The 16227-nt window shown below is 40.7% G+C and overlaps 1 protein-coding gene across 4 annotated transcripts in view; it reads right to left on the bottom strand.

The window, feature by feature from the left end:
• csk (C-terminal Src kinase) overlaps nt 1-16227 on the bottom strand; it is a 100437-nt gene that overhangs the window by 27194 nt on the left and 57016 nt on the right. Inside the window, exon 1 of one of the 4 annotated variants that reach the window (XM_033015058.1) lies at nt 10801-11050. The exons of the other annotated variants lie outside the window; for them this stretch is intronic. The gene's annotated coding sequence lies outside the window, so the exon portion shown is untranslated. Of the gene's footprint in view, nt 1-10800; nt 11051-16227 lie in introns of those variants that run through there. 4 annotated transcript variants of the gene reach the window in all.

Below are 16227 nucleotides of genomic sequence, written 5' to 3'. Positions count from 1 at the left end.
GAACAATTTCCAAACTTTTAGACCATATGGAGAAAATCTCACCACTAACTGTAATCAGCAAATAGCTTCAGGAAATGGTAAAATCGCAGAAAATGAAACGGATTTAATGATTTTATTCGAAAAAGACAACTGGCCATATATTGAGAAAAATATCCATACATCAGTGCCAAGCTTTTCCGATAGTTTATGATGTCTTAAAATTCTACAGAACATTTTAATTTGAAAGATTCAAAAATTCAGTTATATCAAGTACAATTTCCATCAACATATCAAGTACATCACAGTTTAAGGATAAGGGAGAAATCTTTTAGGACCGAGATGATAAAAACATTTTTCACACAGAGAGTGGTGAATCTCTGGAATTCTCTGCCACAGAAGGTAGTTGAGGCCAGTTCATTGGCTATATTTAAGATGGAGTTAGATGTGGCCCTTGTGGGGGTATGGAGAGAAGGCAGGTACAGGATACTGAGTTGGATGATCAGCCATGATCATATTGAATGGCGGTGCAGGCTCGAAGGGCCGAATGGCCTACTCCTGCACCTATTTTCTATGTTTCTATATTTCTACGTTAAACTTGCAGTTTCATACTTGGAATTATGTGCACAGTTTGGACTCTTTCCAAGTTATTTGCTGCACAGAAATACAGCAAAGGTGCAGACTGATCCTGAGATAGTCATTCGAGAAGAGATTAGGACAATTAGGTTTGTAGCCACTGGAATTTCGTAGATTGTATCGGTTGCTGAGATGCAGAAATTTACTCATGCATAGTGTGGTGACGCTGTGGAATTTGTTACCACAAAGTGTACAGAGGTCATGTTTGGTTTAGTTTATTTGGAAGCAGGTCCTTCGGCCCGCTGAAATAACGCCAACCAGTGATCCGTGAACATTAACACTATCCTACACAGTAAGGACAATTTATAATTATACCAAGCCAATTGCTGTACGTCTTGGGAGTGTGGGAGGACATCGGGGATCCTGGAGAAAACCCACGCAGGTCACGGGGAGAACGCACAAACTCTGTACTGACAGCACCCGTAGTCAGGATCGAACCCGGGTCTCTGGCACTGTAAGGCAGCAACTTTACCACTGCACCACATGTCTCTGAATACATTAGAGATCAAAGGTAGACAAAAATGCTAGGGGAACTTAGTGGGTGAGACAGCATCTATGGAGAGAAGAAATAGGCAACGTTTTCGGCTCGAGATCCTAGACCTGAAAACGTCGCCCATTTCTTCTCTCCATAGATGCTGCCTCACCCGCTGAGTTCCTCCAGCATTTTTGTCTACCATCGATTTTTCCAGCATCTGCAGTTCTTTCTTTAACATTAGAGATCAATATATTTCGAGCAAAAGACTTCAAGGATTATGGAGAGAGCATGGAACATGCTATGAAATGTGGAATCAGCCACAAAGCTATTGATTAGCAGAGGCGCTCAAAGGGTCCAAAGGCCTAGCTCTGTTATAACCTAACTGGATATTCAGACCGGTTTATCTTATTGAATGAAAGTAGTAATCAATTGTTTATATAAAGTGTTCAGAAATTGTTGGTACAGATCAAGTATTTAAAGCTCATTAATCTGAGCTTGTTAAAACACTGAGGTGGTACCATCTGGTGTATTTATTAATACTGTTTGTTTAACCCTAAGCCTAGAATACTCAAGCCTCAGAAACAAGATTGTGATGAAAAACAGCGAAATATCGTTTTACTCAAGTGTAGAAAAATAGTATATTTATCTCAAAACGTTGTGCAATAATCTATCCACCCCACCTATCCAGCATCAGTTCAAGAGAAAAAACCATCATGGCCTCTTTCATGCAATTTTAAACTTCCCATACAGATCTGCACAGCAACCAAACCAAACCAGGGACAGGCATAGTGTAAAGGCACAAAGGCAAGTGAATATAAATGCATTCACTTTATTGTTCCCCATTTTACATTTTCCCCATGACAAACCCAGAGCATCACAACAGCACACAGAAGAAAATTCTCATCTCGGGTCAAATCTCACAATCAGCAAATGGAATTTGAAATAATTTTGAGAACTCTTGAAGTACAGCATTTGGGAATGATGTGCATGCTGAGCAAAACATTATAACCGAAGATTTGATACCATTGTTTTAATGCAATTGAACACGACCAACTCCAAATAAACTCCAAACTGTCTTGATTGCATTAGGGACTTTGAGCTTTGTGTTTTTGTACTATATTGGGTTTCTTTTATTGAACCTTATTATGTTTGTTTATTATATTAGCTATTGAGTATTGTGTTTACAGTCCTGTTGTGCAGCGGCAAGAAAGAATTTCAATGTTACGTTTTGGCACATGACGATAGAACATTCTTGACTAATGCCCAGAAGGGGGTCAGTACGGATTTAAAACTGCTGATTGCTGCAGTTTGGGGATTTTTATACGACTAGATTTCATCAAAATCAATTTTCACCAATTCTATTGAACATGAGACTGCAATGATTCAGCACGTGATACAACAATGCCAACCCATGAGGTGATGAGCAAATTAACCCTGATCAGTCATTATGTAAACATTTTAAGTTTAAACATTTTAATCGATGTTCATAAGGCTCTACCACTATTCCACCGTGCCGCCCAATATGTGCCTAGCAAATATTCTGAAATTCTGCCCTAAATGTTTCTTCCTCCTTAAAAGTAGTTTTGGGGCATGCTTCCATTCACCCTTAATCTTGGTGACAAGGATAGGTTTAGAGGAATGTGGGCGAGACAAGGGTAAATGGGATTGGCTTAGATGGAGCATCTTAGTCGGCATGGACAAGTTCCACTTCCATACTGTATGACGATGATAAATCTTGTGCTTTATATGTACTGGTGAAGCCACATTAAAAACACTACTATTAATGGCCTTTCATTGCAAAATCTTCTCTAATATACAGCTATACCTCTGCTCGGGTTCTTGCTCACACAAAGAAAAGTGTTCAGAATGATGTTAAAAGCAACATTTGAGAAAAAACATTAAACTGAAATAAAAGATTTAAAAGCTGAGAATGTGTTCACATCTAGAAACGTCAGCGTTCAAACAAATGCAAATATCAAGATTATTAGATGTAGCTCATATCTAGGCTGTGCACTACACTGCAGTAACCTATTGACCATTCGTTGGAATGCCATTCATTTCATTGAGTCTTGCTTTATTGTCCCACTTAACCAGGCTGCAAAACTTTAAATTCTTTATAAAGCGAACAAAGGAAATTCAAGATCACCAGAAGATTCACACCATTCATGGACTGCACTGCTTAACCATATCAGTTACAGAGCAATATTCTTTCATATACGCCAGCTCAGCACCAAATGTTCACTTCACTAAAGTTTACTGGTACAGGGTACAAGTAACTCACAGCACTGAAATGGATTCTTTCATAATTAAGATCTCCAGCAGTTTTAAGTGGTCTGCATTGCACAGGAAATGAATCGTGGTAATCAGGTCCTTAACATACATTATTAACAACAGCACCCAGGTTCTTTATACCTCATTAAATGTATATTCATAAAAATTGTTTGGATGCGAATGTGCACACATAGAGCAACGCCAGATAATAAAATTCTTCCATATTGTCTCCAAAAACATTAACGCTTCCTTACCCCCGCCTCACTCTCCAACACATCCAAAATATAGCAAACAAATTATTTAAACTACAGGGGGCCTATGGTTACAAATGCTCTGACTTATGGATGTCAGACTCCCATATATTTTGCAAATTCTCCCATACATTCTGAAAGCATTTGTCAAGCTAGTAATAATAATATTTCATGGTATTCATTCAGTGGATACAGTATATATTTCATTAGTTTAATAGTGGATAGCTTTGGTAATTATGCAATGAAATGATATTTATAGCAAGTGCAGAGTGATGCAATATGGTAGCTATGGAAAACAGACGTTTCTGGCTGTGCTTCTGGGCAGTTCCCAGGATCGGGTCTCTCCCATAACCCAGGGACTGCCTGTACAGAGGGCGGGAGATGGGATAAATGTGTTTGAGAAAAGGAATTTGCTTCTATTTAATCACATTTTTTAATTCAGAAGTTGCAGAGCAGTGGATGTGGATGTAGCCCAATCCATCGCACAGACCAGACTTCCCACCATTGACTCCATCTATACTTCATACAGTCTCAGGATAGAAAGCAACATAATCAAAGACCTTTCCCATCCCAGTCATTCCTTCTCCCTGCTCCCATTGGACTCAGGATCATCTTCCTCTCCTCTGCTATCCTTGTTCATGGAATAATCCTTCTATATGCATGGGTACAGTTCTGATTTTCCAACCTACCTCATTGCAGACATTGAGCCTTTTCTCTGGAAATATACTAAAGAGCTGTAAATTATATAGAAACATAGAAAATAGGTGCAGGATTAGGACATTTGGCCCTTCAAGCCAGCACCCGCCATTCAACATGATCATGGCTGATCATTCAAAATAGTACCCCGTTCCTGCTTTCTCCCCATATCCTTTGACTCCGTTAGTCCTAAGAGTTGTATCTAACTTTCTCTTGAAAGCATCCAGTGAATTGGCCTCCACTGCTTTCTGTGGCAGAGAATTCCACAGATTCACAACTCACTGGGTGAAAACGTTTTTCCTCATCTCAGTCCTAAATGGCCTACCACTTATTATTACACTGTGACCCCTGCTTCTGGACTTCCCCAACATCGGGAACTCCAACATTCTGCAGAGACACACAAAATTCTGGAGTAACTCAGCGGGACAGGCAGCATCTCTGGAGAGAAGGAATGCGTGACGTTTCGGGTCGAGACCCTTCTTCACTCTGAGTTACTCCAGCATTTTGTGTCTATCTTCTTTTCCCTTCACTCTGTTCTGTTGGCTTGCGTTCGGCTCGATTGTATTCATGCAAAGTATTATCTGATTTGTTCGGATAGCATAGAAACAAAACCTTTTCATTATACCCTGGTACACGTGGTAATAATTAACCCAAACCTAAAGATAAATTGAAGGGCTCTACAGACCATTAACAGCTCCTAAATTGTTTAGAGGCTATGGGACAAACATTAAGTTTAAATGAGACTACCAAATGAATAGATTAATTGGCCTGTTCCTTTACATTTGCTTGTGGGAAAATGTTGGCAGAAGGTAACTAATCGGCAAGATAACCTGTGCAGTTCTGAGGCGTTTGGATATGAAAAGACAAGCGGCACGGTGCAGCACCTGAGACCCGGGTTCGATCCAGACTACGGGTGCTGTCTGTATGGAGTTTGTACGTTCTCCCCGTGGGTTTTCTCTGAGATCTCCGGTTTCCTCCCACACTCCAAAGGTACAGGTTTATAGGTAAATTGGCTTGGTGTAAGTGTAAATTTTCCCTAGTTTGTAGGATAGTGCTAGTTTACGGGGCGATCGCTGGTTGGTGCGGACTCGGTGAGCCGAAGGGCCTGTTTCACGCTGTATCTCTAAATGGCGCGCGCAAGGCTCGAGCCACTTCAACTTCTACTGCAGCACCAACCCAACTGTCCCATATGTGGGCGAGCCTTCCAGGCCCTGATCGGTCTCACCAGTCACCTCTGGACCCACAAACAAAAACACTGAAGTCAAGGTCTTCTTTGACTACGAAGGACGAACAACAAGATCTCTAAACTAAGATAATTACAAATAATATTTAAGTTGAAGGATGTCATACATGCACATCGTAATCTGTTTTGATGACGCAAATCAAAATTGAAATGTAGCATGGATGCAAAATGAAAACCAGGTTGAGGACTCTGTATAATTGATCAAGAGTACGTGACTCTTGATCAGATCAAAGAACTTTATTTTATACAAGATCAGTTCTCATTCCAGTGCAAATTTGATTATTTTGCTGAACCACATGCACCTGGAGGATTCACAAGTTCTTTCAATACAGAAGATTAGCTAAAACCTTTAAGGCCCTGTCCCATTTTCCCGAGTTACTCATGAATTCACCCGAGTTTTCCCCTTGATTCGAACTCGGGGAATGTCCGTAGCGAGCCCGTAGATGCTTTGTAGTGGCTTGTAAAGCCAGTCGTAGGAACTCTGGGCATCAGGTAAGTCGGGACTTTTCAACATGTTGAAAAATGTCCACGAGTAAAAAAAATAGCCCCGAGTACCTACGAATGGCTATTACTGTAATTATCCGAGTTCGAATCAAGAGGAAAACTCGGGAGAGTTTGTGACCAACTTGGGAAAGTGGGACCGGGTCTTTAGTCTATCGAGTGATTGACAAAATGCAGCTCTCACCTACAAATATAATACTTGCGTTCAAAAACATTAGCAGATTTTAAGTTTTCCTCTTGAAATCAAACATCATGACATAGGAAATACACTATTCATTTGCAATTCTGAACCATTTTTGCCATAAAGATACAGGTTTTCAAAGGGTCTGCACTTTGAGATTACAAGGCTAATTAATGTATTGCAGGTGAAGAACTGAAATGTAAATTTAACTCCACCGAGCAGGCCTACCTTCAAGAATCTATCAAGAAATCTAGAATATGGGTTTAATGGTCCATGGTTACATACCAAAATGCAACATGAACTGAACTTTACAACTTGCACTTTTCTACTGTAGCATTTTCTCCTTTATTCACACACATCTTTGCCGCATACAATTAATATAACTGACTTGCATTGGCTTTTACCAGTCTCTGGTTTTTGTCCAATTTTATAACCATTTTGAGTCCTACATTCTCATAAACAATGTGCATACCAGGAAGGCAAATCATTGCCTCTAACCCATGACTCAAAAACTATTCCCTAGCCACCAATGACTTTCCTCACGCTAGTAACTGCATGAAGCTGATGCAGAATATTCATGATATTGGTACCATATTAACCAAGGTAACACGTTGAGCTTCACATAACACCTGCTCTAGCAATTGTACCTGCAAAACCTGATGTTCATTTCAGGGCTGGGATTAAGTCTCAATAACCCAATCCCTTTGAATCCAAGTTGCCCATCAACAAAATAAGATCTCAATTTTTTAGGACAGCACCCGTAGTGAGGATCGAACCTGCATTTCTGGCGCTGAAAGCATTATAAAGCAACTTTACCACTACGCCCGGTGGTACATACATTGAATGAGCTGCCAGAGGGAGTGATTGAGGCAGGTGCAGTAACATTTAAACAGTCAATGGACATGAAAGGTTGAGAGGGATATGGGACATATAGTATAGATAGAAATCTTGGGCGGCATGGATGAGTTGGGCTAAACGGCCTGTTTCTGTGGTATATTACTGTAATTATACAAAGGTGGTTATTCCTGTGAGCTAATAGTAGCAATGTTACAAAATTTTGAGATTTTAAAAATCAAGTCTGTAACTTATCCCATCAGATAAAGCATAAAAATAAGTTTAATTTGACACCTAATTCACTTTCATATCTCAAGTATTTAAAAAGTTATGGCCATTTTCATACTGGGAAATGAGCATCTTGTTCCCTATTGACTTTCTATGGACATAACAAAAAAGCTGTGATCGTGAACAGTCAAAAGCCCATAACTTTCTTAAAAATTAAGAGAACTGAATGAAATTTTCAGTTATCATAGATTGAAGCATTCTGAAACAAATATAAAATAATCTTACTTGGATGACCTGAAATTAAAGCATATAATTAGTTAGTTACCTAATTGTAGCTAATTTCAGACTTCAATGACTAGATCTAAACACCTATCCATTTCTTAATAAATGATTAACATTTTTAAATAGCCTAAATGTCCAAATAATATTCACAAATAATTCACAATAAAACATGATTTTTAAATCTCATTTACATTAATTTATAGGCCAAATGGAAGGAATTTAGTGTTCAATTGCTGTAAATAAATGCCCATTTAAATCAGCTTTCCAGTGGGTCCCTGTGGAACGCGCTGGTTTAGAACGTTCACATTGCGGTAGATTTGTGCCTCAAATGCCGAGAAAAATACTGCGCGATATAATGGGCCCAAATTGAGCTACTCGCAATATTAAATTTTGTATAAAGGGATCTTTAGAAGCCCTTTTGAATGTAAAAATATACAACCTACCTTCTGCTATTTTCTTTATGAGACCCTGCGGTTGCTGACGGTCGCGGGTTTAAAGATTGATTTTTAAACTACTATAACTATTATTCAAGGCCTTTAAACCTAATAATAGCTTTTGCGACGGGGTCTATCAGCGATTTTTCGTTAATAATTAACTAGGCTGAACATTTTCGATTGGAACAGCTTAGAGAAAATCGCGTTTTAAACCCGCCCCCTCTAAACGGCGCCAAAATCGCGCACAACCTCAGCGGCAGATCTTCAACGACGCTTCAGGGTAGGCTTTGCAACATACCTACTAATAGTGTAAGATCCAGCAGGGACACAGATTTAAGGTTCTGAACAAATAAGAATTACATAGAAACATAGAAAATACCTGCAGGAGGCCATTCGGCCCTTCGAGCCAACACCGCCATTCATTCTGATCATGGCTGATCGTCCCCTATCAATAACCCGTGCCTGCCTTCTCCCCATATCCCTTGACTCCACTAGCCCCTAGAGCTCTATCTAACTCTCTCTTAAATCAAATTCCAAGATGAATTATATTTATTGATGAAACAATGCACTGCATCCCTCTGGTGACAAGGGAGGGAGAACAGAGAGAAGGGTTTCCAAAAGGAAATTGGATATACTCAAAGGAAATAAAAGCAAAGCTATGGGGATAGAGGAAATATGAGATTGACTGGATTGCTTGATACAAGTTGGCACGGACTTCATGGGTCAAATTACTGTCATCTCTGCTGTAACGACACGGTGACACATTACGGAGCCCAAATGCAACTCGTCTCACCCACCAATCCCTAATTTATCGTCATCACATATTCAGTGCCAACCCAATAACGCTGGCTGAGATTGGACATGCTGCCAGTATAACCAAACATCCTGCCATTTTGTTTAGCAGAGCTACACACTGCCACATCCCACCAGTGTATTGTGACGAATGCCAGATTAAAAATTCAAACATAAATATCCACTATACATTTTTTTCAAATTCTCACAGCAGTGAGCTCCGTTGTCTACTTGGTGCATGTGATATACGTAGAAATGAGTAAACCTCGAGCAGCCAAGCTGAGCAATAGAAACTGGGATGAATGTTCAATTGCCATGAATTGTTAAAGATCCTGACCTCAAATTCACCATTTAAGAAATCACTAAAAATTATTCAACACAGGTAGAAAAAATGTAACTTGTTGCAGACAATTCAGGCTTATAATTGAAAGGAACCTGTTAATTATAGTAGATAGACACAAAATGCTGGAGTAACTCAGCGGGACAGGCAGCATCTCTGGTGAGAAGGAGTGGGTGACGTTTCGGGTTGAGACCTGAAGAATGGTCCCGGCCCGAAACGTCACCCATTCCTTCTCTCCAGATTTGCTGCCTGTCCTGCAGAATTACTCCAGCATTTTGTGTCTTTCTTCATTTTAAACCAGCATCTGTGGTTTCTTCCTACACATTAATCAGAGTAGAGTGCCAGGGTAACATGAGTAGCTTGTAACATTTTCATACTTTCAAAGACAGGCAAGACTTCTGGACTCGGGCGTCAAATCTGAAGCAATAACAAAGCAAATTTATTGCAAAACTTTAGTTTCTCCACAGATTTAAGTATTTGTTTCAATGAAAGAATGAATCCTATATCTGCATATTTAATAGAGTCCAAGCCTAAAGCATTTGGAAGAAGGCTCAGAAACTGTTTAGCAGCACAGTGGCGCAGCTGGTAGAGCTGCTGCCCCACTGCGCCAGAGACCAGGGTATGATCCTGACCTTGGGGGCTGTCCGTGTGGAGTTTGCGCGTTCTCCCAGTGACCGCGCAGATTTCCTCCAGGTGCTCCAGTTTCCTCCCACATCCCAAAGATGTGCAGGTTTGTAAATTGTGGAGGGAGCTGATGAGAAAGTGGGATAACATTGAACTCGTGTTGGGATGATGGATGGTCAGCGTGGACTTGGTGGGATGAAGGGCCTGTTTCCATGCTGCATCTGACAATGATTAAATAGGTTTGCCACGCAGCTATAGTTTACAAGAATCTCTTGTATGAAAAAAAACCCAATGTAAAGCTGCTAACTTCAGCTTTGTTATTTAGAATACTAGCTTCCAGCTAAGAAATTCTTCACACTAGAAAGCTAGCTTTCCAAATAGTGTCAAAGGACTAATTAACAGTGCAACAAGGATGTGTATGTGCAAAAATGATTGGTGAACACAGAGAACACAGAGTGCACAACTGTATGAGAGGCAATGGGGCTAGTCTATTCTGCAGACTAATGCAGCACTGACTGAGGGCATGCACCGATTCCTTCAGATGGATCAGCAGCATTCTGCAGTCATAGCATTTGAACACCGAGGGATTACTGCTTTGTGGTCTTTGTGATAAAAAAAAGCTTTGACTTTCTGCAAAGATATTGCACACAAGCAGGTCTCCTGGGCTCATCTCTGCAGTTTAAATATGATGAAAGGTTAATAACGAAAGGGCAGAACTGCAACCTCGCCTCTTCCAATTACCAAATGTGCTGTCGTCCTCCTTTCAAACAATAGAATGGTGACATATGAACAGCCACGGGGCAGTAATATTAAGATAGCTGAGTCTAGTGAACTCTAATGGCCAAAACCACAGCAACAGAATCACTGAATCATTTATGAGAATCATCTGGCTTGAAGACTTAACGGGTTAAAAGCAAATAGAATAAATAGTATGCTCCATGCTTGTATAAAACACAAAGTATACACAGTAATGAAGAGTAAAATAGGGACTAAGAGGATAGCACACCTGGCTGAGATAGTCACAGCTGAGACTTGCCTGTAAATAGCTGGCTGCCGGTCACAGGGCACAGACGACTGGCTGTGTGAAGCAGTCACAAAGGAAGATCAAGAATGGACCAGACAACAAAATTCCTGTTGATGCCACTTCAGCAAAGCCACGGGATCCCAGAATTGTGCACGCACTTCTTGCGCTGGCGAGTATTTGAGATGCGTTGCCCAGTCCTGGAGTTTCTGCAGCACTCACACCATGGAGCAAATGCAATGCAGATTTTTCTCACATAGAACCGTGGAGAGATTCTGATGCAGCCTTCCAGCACTCTGTCTTCCAGTTACATTCCTACACCAATAACAGTCTAGTTCCCCTCACAACTGATAACCGTCCAGCCAATGAACAACGTGTAGCTGAAATTACCATATTCTATCTGCAGCTCAATATACCAATGAATGCTTCACATATTCTGAACTCGTTAAAAAAAAATGCAATTGTTGAATAGGCTTTTTTCAACATCTTGATTAATTCCACATGAAAGTTAAAACAGCAGATTTTAAAAAATCCAACTCTTCACAAACGTGTTATTAAATCTAAATTTTCTTTAAGATAAAGAACTAAATGAGCATGGGTGGGGCATGAAGATTGAACGTGCTTGATTCAAAAGGGTGATCGTCGACTCGTTGACAATCAAGTCCAGAATTTTGTGAAATTCTGAAAAATTACGCGCATTATATTACGACTGCTATGGTTCGCAAGGTTCAAAACGTTAGGTAGCGTGGTTTATATTCCAGCATGATATCAAAACAGCCAAATTTGCTTCAGCTGCACATTAACAACTCACCAGTAAGATTAACATTGTTATTAATACACAACTCGCTCTCTAATTATGCAGGCCAACAATAAAGGACTCAATTGACACAATTGGATAGAAGGAATGGGTGACGATTCGGGTCAAGACCATTCTTCAAAAACGCCGACAAGGGAAGTGCGAGCTGACTTTTACCGCACTGAGGCCAGATGCCAGCTCTCGGACACCTCCTCCTACTTATCCTTAGACCATGACCCCACAGATGAGCACCAGGCCATAACCTCACAGACCATTTTAGAAAGTCAGTCTGAAGAAGGGTCTCGACTCGAAACGTCACCCATCCCTTCTATCCAGAGATGCAGCCTGTCCCACTGAGTTACTCCAGCATTTTGTGTCTATCTTTGGTTTAAACTAGCATCTGCATTTCCTTCCTACAATAAATGACTGTCATCAATGTATATGGGCCACAACCAGACAGGGAACGATTAACAATAACTACATTTTTGCCCCTGCTTAAAATTGAATTGATACAAATTGTTCGAGACTCCAAATACAATCATGCATTGGGTAACTAACAAACAAGACACTGAGTTTAGCTCATGGCAAGTTGCCAAGGTTCTACCATGGCAGAAACTACCTTTGGTGCCTAATACAAGCTTCCAATTTAAGCAGAAAAAGCATTGTTGTAATATGGGAAACAATGAACCATGCATAGGACGCTCCCAAAGTCACAATAAACATATTTCCACTGAGGAATGAACACTGGCCTGGATTCTGGCGATAGTTATCTTTCTGTAAAAGTAATGTGGGGGGGGGGGGGGGGGGGGGGGGGGGGGTGATGCTCGAGTAATTCAACAGGTCAGGTAGCATCTCTGGAGGACTTAGGTAACAGTCCTTGCTTTCTCCCTCCTTCCCCTCCCCAGCTCTCTCACAAGCATACTGTCCCTGCCTCTTCCTTTATTTTTCTTGCCATCCCCCCATCCCCTGCCCCCGACATTAGTCTGAAGAAGGGTCTCGACTCGAAACGTCGCCTATTCCTTCGCTCCATAGATGCTGCCTCACCCACTGAGTTTCTCTGGAGGACTTGGTTAGATGATGTTTCAGGTCAAGACTCTTCCCCAGCGCCTGCTCATTCAAGTGTCCAATTGGTTTCCAAATTCCTGTTACAATGGAAGTTGAACGCACAACGTTCTATTATTAGAATGTTTCCCACCATGTTCCAACCAGTGTTAATGTCGTACTATCATCAAATCACCTCATGGGGAGAATTAAACAATAAATATCAAGCATTATTAGGGATATTAAGACACATGTTGAGATCACAGATCTCTTTTTTTAAGGAGTATATTGGAGGCAAGAGGTTTTAGTTACTTAGATTGTTGACACTGAACTGGCATCACAACTTCAAATTCCACCAATCTATGTTACAAGTCACAAATAGGATAAATAACTTCACCAGAGTGGGCAGACTCAGCAGAAACCGCTCAATTACTATCAAACGGCTGCAAACATAAAATCTGTTCTTCAGTTTGCCCTACAAAGGTTATCATACAATTTAAAATGAAAGGATTAAATAACATACTAGGTCAATTATTTTGCTTTCAGAACCAAGCTTACATTGCAGCGGCATAGTAAATACACAAACATTTAATATAGTGCAAGCCACTTTGCTCACACAACCTATACTAAGCCCACTCACATAGGCCCAAGCCCAACTCCATCCACCCAATATTGATCAATATCCCTCAATCCTTCTAAAGAAATCTCACAATCAGAATTCTATATCGGTGAGACCAAGCGGAGGTTGGGCGATCGTTTCGCCGAACACCTCCGCTCGGTCCGCAATAACCAACCTGACCTCCCGGTGGCTCAGCACTTCAACTCCCCCTCCCACTCCGTATCCGACCTCTCTGTCCTGGGTCTCCTCCATGGCCAGAGCGAGCAACACCGGAAATTGGAGGAACAGCACCTCATATTCCGCTTGGGGAGTCTGCATCCTGGGGGCATAAACATCGAATTCTCCCAATTTTGTTAGTCCTTGCTGTCTCCTCCCCTTCCTCAGTCCTCCTGCTGTCTCCTCCCATCCCCCAGCCTTCGGGCTCCTCCTCCCCCACCCCTGATCAGTCTGAAGAAGGGTTTCGGCCCGAAACGTTGCCTATTTCCTTCGCTCCATAGATGCTGCTGCACCCACTGAGTTTCACCAGCACTTTTGTGTACTCACAATCATAAGACCCACTTCAGTCAACACCAGCCCCAATGATCCTACTCACAAAAAGGTGTAATTCTACTACCTTTAGTGAGAAAGAAAAATGCTTTCAAATATCACTCAATCTTGTGGATCATATCAGTTTTTTAGTTTTTTATGCTGGATTTCATAACATTTCTCTTAACTGTATACAAATCTGTGCATCCTGCAAATATTCCTTGTAATTTTTTAAACACGACTCAATAACCTTCATAATATTCAGAATGGTTAAGGTGATATGCAAGCATGCAATAACTGACCAATATAAAAACAATTTCAGTAATTTAGCACCATCTCTCGTAGGGGCATGCCATAAATCACTTTATTAAAGTTATTTCTATATGAACATTTCGTGTATCCGAGGACGAGAAATCCAGACAAAACGAGTCGATAAATGTCTCTTCAGATTTTGCAACTTCACTCTGACCTTTTGGTTATGATGCAAGACTAAGAGCTAAACAGATTTCTTGTAATGAGCATCCATCACCCAACCCCTTCCCCCGACCATCTTCCTGTAAAGGATAAACCAACAACTCCCTCGAGAAAATACCAGGAAAATTCTGTAAAGTCCTTCCGATAAAGATTTTCCAAGAAATAAGACATTTGATATTACAAATCTGCCACCATTTATAGCAATGTGGTTTTTTCGTAAGCGCAGGTATAGTCAGTGAAGTCAGGGAAAGAGATAACACATTCGGGCAGTCGTCAAACCAGAAATATAGATACAGATGTAGACTATGCAGCAAGATGGGGATAAACATGTGATAACTATTTTACTTTACTTTGATAAGACAAAAGCGGCCACACAAATGAAGCACAATGTCTGCTTGGCTGAAAGGTAGATTGAATTTGAAAAAATTGTGCAGTTTTGTGAAGAATCAATTATTCAGTGAAACCTTTATTCACAGATTGTTTTATCTAAATATAAAAGCAGACTTCACAGAACCTCGTGTCAAAAGACAAGCATGATCACCTGCAAGTGGTTGGGTAGGGGGAGAAGTTATTGTACTGCTTCTGGATATTAATGGATTGTCAATGTGTTTAGTGGCGGCTGAAGAAATAAGCTTTCAATATTTAATTAAACTCAAAATGCTTTCAATGGTTTAAATCTTTCAATTTAAAAGCCCGAGATATCAAATTACCACTTAAATTCCCTCTTCCAAATGAAGAGTTTTGTTTTGAATATTTGTACCTTTCACAATTCTCCGCCAGCAGGGCATTAGGCATTTATTCAGACATCAGGGCACCTTGCTACCACAGCAATATATCTGCTCATTTACTTTTCAACGTTGGCTGTGCCCTCAACAGATCTACTCTCTTCACAAACTATGTTATAAATCTCGTTCTTCACAAACTATGTTATAAATCTAAGAAGGGTTTCGGCCCGAAACGTCGCCTATTTCCTTCGCTCCATAGATGCTGCTGCACCCGCTGAGTTTCCCCAGCAATTGTGTGTACCTTCGATATTCCAGCATCTGCAGTCCCCTTTTGAACAATATGTTATAAATCTTCTCCCCACCACCCAGGCAAGAGGTTTATCCTATTAGTAAAGACACAGGCCCTTCAGCCCACTGAATCCACGCAAACCAGCGATCCCCATATACTAGCACTATCATACACATTAGGCACAATTTACAATTTTTACCGAAGCCAATTAACCTACAAATCTGAAGACAAACCTAGAGTCTGAAGGTCTCAACCCGAAACATTCCTTCTCTCCAGAGATGCTGCCTGTCCCGCTGAGTTACTCCAGCATTTTGTGTCCACCTTCGATTTAAACCAGCAGTTCTTTCCTACACTAACTTACAAATCTGTTGTCTTTGGAGCGTGGGAAGAAAATCGTAGCACCCGGAGAAAATCCACGCGGTCACAGGGAGAACGGACAAGCTGCACATAGTCATCAACCGTAGTTGTGATCGATCTCCAGCGCTGTAACGCATTAACTCTAGCGCTGCAGAATTGCACCAGCCTTATTAGTATCAGTGTTTCTGCCAATTTGGAAAATTCAAGCACCAACTCACATTATAATTTTGACTATTGAGTTTTGAGGTGTGATCAGAGTGATTAAGGGAAGAGATGACATAAATCACAGGTGTACTTTTGGAAAAACAAAGCATAATCAGACGAACAGTATTAGAAGTTGTGTTGTTTGACCAGCAGAATTTTTTTTTTTACACTTCAAAGCTCTACCAATTTTTAACCAGCAGCTGTTGTTCAAACATTGACAATCCCTCGTCTGCAGAGAAATGATTTCAGATTCAGTCAATTTTGCATTCAGTCAATTTCATTATAAAAATGACGGCAGTAACATTCAAAAGGTCAACTTTAATAAAACCTTGAGCACTCTTGCTCTAATGTTCAGATGCTGCTCATTTATCACCAGGCATATTGGCAGCCCTCTGGTATAATTCCAAACAAT

The sequence above is a fragment of the Amblyraja radiata genome, chromosome X (genome assembly GCF_010909765.2).
Source record: "Amblyraja radiata isolate CabotCenter1 chromosome X, sAmbRad1.1.pri, whole genome shotgun sequence".
Taxonomy (NCBI): Eukaryota; Metazoa; Chordata; class Chondrichthyes; order Rajiformes; family Rajidae; genus Amblyraja; species Amblyraja radiata.
Note: the sequence above shows the minus strand (reverse complement) of the source record. Positions and strands in the feature narration are given on the sequence as shown.